Source organism: Leptonychotes weddellii, chromosome X (assembly GCF_054177405.1).
Source record: "Leptonychotes weddellii isolate Sample4059 chromosome X, ASM5417740v2, whole genome shotgun sequence".
NCBI classification, from domain to species: domain Eukaryota; kingdom Metazoa; phylum Chordata; class Mammalia; order Carnivora; family Phocidae; genus Leptonychotes; species Leptonychotes weddellii.
The window spans coordinates 87,110,741-87,116,358 of NC_138385.1; the positions used below are offsets into that span (position 1 = coordinate 87,110,741).

General features: G+C 37.6%; 1 non-coding gene and 1 pseudogene across 1 annotated transcript; both read left to right on the forward strand.

Moving 5' to 3' along the window:
• Positions 1–1,228: 1,228 nt before the first annotated feature.
• Positions 1,229–1,311, forward strand: LOC115942468 (U4 spliceosomal RNA; annotated as a pseudogene).
• Positions 1,312–5,415: 4,104 nt separating this feature from the next.
• LOC115942469 (U6 spliceosomal RNA) lies at positions 5,416–5,522 on the forward strand. The gene has a single exon (XR_004077076.1). It is a non-coding gene; the product is annotated as a U6 spliceosomal RNA (small nuclear RNA).
• Positions 5,523–5,618: the final 96 nt, after the last annotated feature.

Here is a 5,618-nt window from a genome sequence, read left to right on the forward strand (position 1 = left end):
ATTCTACTGCTCAAAACGGCCCAAGGAGGTACTTACAGGGATATTTATTACATTAATTAGATTTATTATAAACATGTTTAAAACATCCAAACAATTTAAGAAGCTAGAGAAAGAACAGCATATTAAACACAAAGAAGCAAAAGTAGGAAACAATACAGATGAATGCAAAAGTGATCAATTAGAAGACAGTAGAGCCTGCTAATGAAAGCTAGTTCTTTGAAAAGATTTATATAACAATTTTTATAAGTATTATAATCATAAATGAAAGAAACAGTTATACATGATATTAGGTAAATAAAACTGGGCAAAATTTAGGTGGAGAAGAGATACGGCAGTGATAAAATAACACTGTATTGCCAATATCTCAAGATAAGTGATAGGCAACGAAGTTCTACCTAAAGAAGAATTTCAGATACAAAACTCAGGAAGTTTGGAATTAGAAATTGATCATCCTGCTGCCTCTAATGGATTTCATGGATAAAGAAGATGACTGCCAACATTACCATAAAGGAGACAATGGACATCATGTACATCCTGATGGAAGTGCACATTTTTACCCCTGGAGAGCACTTCCTAAGAAATAAACACCTAAACTTTAATATGAACAGGATTCTACCTATAAAAATTGAGGATTGCTATTGATTAATGTTAGGTAACTGGGTTCATTATTCTAGTCTCCATACTGTTGTATATGTTTGAGAATTTCTTAAAAAAAAAAAAAAGAGAATTTCTATAATACAAGGGCTCTTTCTAAACATCCTGCCTTTAATATGAAATGTGATGTGGGGCGCCTGGGAGGCTCAGTCAGCTCAGGTCATTATCTCAGTGTCCTGAGATTGAGCCCCGCATTGGCCTGCATGCTCAGCGCAGAGTCTGCTTGAGATTCTCTTTCCCTCTCCCTCTTGCCCCTCCTGCTCGTGCTCTCTCCCTCTCTCTCTCAAAATATATAAATAATACTTAAAAAAAAAAAAGAGAGAGAAGTGATGTACAGGCAGTTCTCATTTTATGGCAATTCTCAGATCATCGTGTTTTCTGCCAAATGAAGGTTTGTGGCAACTCTGTGTAAAGCAAGACTATCAGTGATATTTTTTCAACACAATTCCCTTACTTCATATTTCTGTGTTATGTTTTGGTAATTCTCTCAATATTTCAAACTTTTTCATTATTCTTATATGTGTTATGGTGATATATGAACAATCATCTTTGATGTAACTACTGTAATTGTTTTAGCTTTGTGCAGTGGCAATATCATAGCCAATGAGGTTTACCCGAGGCGCGATTATTGCTAATTGAAAACTACTGTAATTGTTCTGAGGCACCAAGAATCACACCCATAAGATGGCAAACTTAATCAGTGCTGTGTGTGTTCTCACTCTCCCACTGACCAATTGTTCCCTCCATCTCTCCCTCTCCTCCAGCCTGCCTATTCTGACGCACAACAATATTGAAATTAGGCCAATTAGTAACCCCACAATGGCTTCTTAATGTTTAAGTGAAGGGAAGATTTCCACGTCCTTCACTTTAAATTGAAAGCTAGCAATTATTAAGCTTAGCGAGGAAGGCATGTCAAAAGCCAAGATAGGCTGAAAGCTAAGGTTCTTGCACCAGTTAGTCAAATAGTAAATGCAAAGGAAAAGTCCTTGAAGAAAATTAAAAGTACTACTACAATGAGCACATGAAAGTGAAACATGAATAAAGTTTCAGTGGTCTGGATAGGAGATCAAACCTGTCACAGTATATATCCCCTTAAGCCAAAGCCTAATCTGGAGCAAGGCCCTAACTCTCTTCAGTTCTTTGAAGGCTGAGAGAGGTGAGGAGGCTGCACGAGAGAAAATCTGAAGCTATAAGAAGTTGGTTCATGAGGTTTAAGGAAAGAAGCCATCTCCACAACATAACAGTACAAGGAAAAGCACCAAGTGCTAACGTAGAAGCTGCAGTAAATTCCGTAGATCTAGCTAACATAATTCATGAAGGTGGCTACACTACACATAGATTTTCAGTGTAGATGAAACAGCCTTCTATTGGAAGAAGATGCCATCTAGGACTTTCATAGCTAGAGAGGAGAACTCAAAGCCTGGCTTCAAAACTTCAAAGGACAGGCAAACTCTCTTCTTAGGGACTAATGCAGTTGGTTGAAACGAAAGCCCAGTCCCATTCCAAAAATCCTAGGACCCTTAAGAATTATGCTAAATGTATTCTGCCTGTGCTCTGTAAATGGAAAAACAAAGCCTGGATGACAGCACATCTGTTTACAACATTATTTACTGAACATTTTAAGGCCACTGTTGAGACCTACTGCTCAGAAAAAAAGATTCCTTTCAAAATATGACTGCTCATTGACAGGGCACCTGGTCACTTGAGAGCTTTGATGGGGATGTGTAAGGAGATGAATGTTGTTTTCATGCCTGCTGACACAACATCCATCCTGCAGTCTGTGGATAAAGGGGTTAATTTCAACTTTTAAGTCTTATGATTTAAGAAATACATTTCATAAGGCTATAGCTACCATAGCTAGTGGATCCTCTGATGGATCTGGGCAATGTCAATTGAAAACCTTCTGGAAGGGATTCACCATTCTAGATGCCATTAGGGACATTCAAGATTCATGAAAAGAAGTAAAAATATCAATATTAATGGGGGTCTGGAAAAAGTTATTCCAATCCTTATGGATGACTTTGAGGGTTTCAAGACTTCAGATGGAGGAAGCAATTGCAGATGTGGTGAAAATAGAAGGGGACTAGAATTAATTGGAGCCTAAAGATATGACTGAATTGCTGCGATCTCATGATAAAACTTGAATGGATGAGGATTTGCTTCCTACAGCTGAGCAAAGAAAGTGGTTTCATGAGATGAAATCTACTCCTGGTGAAGAGGCTATCAAACAGCATCACATGCTACAGAGAAACTGTGTGTGAAAGGAAGAGTCAATCGACGTGGCAAACTTCATTGTTGCCTTATTTTAAGACATTGCCACAGCCACCCCAACCTTTAGAAACCACAAGCCTGATCAGTTATCAACAGAGAGGCAAGAACTTCCGTCAACAAAAAGGTTATGACTTGTTGAAAGCCCAGATGATGGCTAGCAATTATTAGTAATAAAGTACTTCTTTATTACAATATGTACTTTTTATTTTTTTAAGACTTATTATTTGAGAGTTAGAGCATGTGCGTGCAGGGGAAAGGGGCAGAGAGAGTCTTAAGTAGGCTCCACGCCCAGCACAGACGCTGATGTGGGGCTCAATATCACATCCCTGAGATCACGATCTGAGCAGAAACCAAGAGTTGGGCGCCCAACAGACTGCGCCACCCAGGTGCCCCATATTATGACATGTACTTTTTAAAGACAAGGTATTGCACATTGAAAAGACAGTGTAAACATAACTTTTATATGAACTGGGAAAACAAGAAATTCAATGGACTCTCTTTGTCACAATATTTGCTTTATTCTAGTAGTCTGGAACCAAATCTGCAATATCTCCAAGATATGCCTCTATACCACATCTTATCACATTTATCTCAGCTCAGTGTCTCACCATATAAAACATCCAGTCAATTAATCTATCTAATATGTATTCATTGAGCAATCAAGCTCTAGTTTTCTCCAGAAATTATTAAAAACCAATTTCCTCATTTTCCTCACTTCTAGTATAACTGGTATTCTTTGAAAAGTTTTTTTTTTTTTGCCTAAAAGTCACCATCTTTGATGACTATTTAAAATGCACTCACCTTTGAATATTTAGTACAACTTCTTAAGTCCTAGCAAGTTACATTATAATTTCAATATGGAAACTACCATCTTCTCACTTTAAATATTTTTAAATGTACTTAAAGTACGCTTCATTCAAATTACATAAAAATAACACATATTTTATACATCATGAATAAAAACCAGTTTAATGCATTTATAGCTGAAAGGCATTTAGAAATTTCACTTAATCTGTCCCACATAAACAGAACTGTATGAGCTTGGAGTTTTCATTAAGCTATTTTAATTTTTATTTATTTATTTTTAAAGATTTTATTTATTTATTTATTTGACAGAGAGAGACACAGCAAGAGAGGGAACACAAGCAGGGGGAGTGGGAGAAGCAGGCTTCTGGCTGAGCAGGGAGCCTGATGTGGGGCTCAATCCCAGGACCCTGGGATCATGGCCTGAGCTAAAGGCAGACACTTAACGACTGAGCCACCCCGGCGCCCCTCATTAAGCTATTTTTAAATTAAGATGTGCATACTTTTTTTTTTTTTTAGACATAATGCTTTTGTACAAGTAATAGACTACAGTACAGTGTGAATATAACTTTTAGATGCATCGGGAACCGAAACATTCATGTGACTTGCTTTAATGCAATATGTACTAGCTTTATTATGGTAGTATGGAACTGAACCTGCAATACCTTTGAGATATGCCTGTAAAATGGAGCATTTTATCAAAATATTGTGAAATTAAATAAAGGAAAACTCATCTAAAATGGAGTCGGGAGGCCAGAAAGGGGAGCTCTCATAACTTACCACTTGTCTTCAATTGCAGACAAGTAGAAATATATTCCCAATAGGAATAAGCTCACACATACTTCACTACAAGAGCAGGAGGAAAAAAAAAAGATTTTTTCCTTGCCCAGTAACAGCCCAGCCAATGAGAGACTGTCACAACTTAGCCAGTGAAAAGTCATTTCAAACTCCCAGTTTACTCCAATGGACTTTATAAGAGCTCCCCCAACTCCTCCTTCCATCTATAAAAGAGTATTCCCCTCCTTTGTTCTTGGACTTGCCTATGGTTGTGCCTGGCCTCCAAGTCCCAAACTGAAATTCTCTGCTACTTCCAGATAAACCCAACTTCCTGGTAAAATAACTGGATGCTTACTTTTAAGGTTAACATAATATAAATAAGTAAATAGGTCCATAGAGAGACAGATATCTTCAATCAACAAAATAAGAAATGAAACAGCAGTCCAACCCAAGGCAACATCAAAAGACTCCAGGGCCATCCAGGCTTTAGGGCTTGTTACACAAAATGATAACGGTAAAAGTAATCACCACCTCATGTAAACTTTTTTAATTACACAAAAACTAGGGAGTTATTCAACCATTAAAATAGGCTACCTCTTCTTGATACAAAGACCAGGTGAGAATCCCTCAATTAAACAACACTTAAGGCAAGCTCACTTGCATAGAGACAAATACCCTAAATAAATTCATAGTATTTCCAATATAGCAGTGAATTAACATTAGAAAATGCTGCCAAATGGAAATCACTATCTTAGCAAAAAAAGAGGGGAAAAGGACTGAGACTATGTGCAAGGGTAAAGAAAAAGCCTTTGACAAAATAAATAAATGAATGAATGAATGAATAAATAAATAAATAACACTTGCCAATGATAATAAGTTTTTGCAAGCTTCCATTACAAAAGAATTTCCATGCTCCATTTGGCACCAAATACACAAAAATTGGAACAATACAGAGAAGACTAGCATGGCCCCTATGCAAGGATGATATGCAAATTTGAGGAGTGTTCCATCTTGAAAGAAAGAAAGAAAAGAGGGAGGGAGGAGGAAGGGAGGGAGGGAGGAGGAAGGGAGGGAGGGAGGGAGGGAGGGAGGGAGGGAGGGAGGGAGGGAGG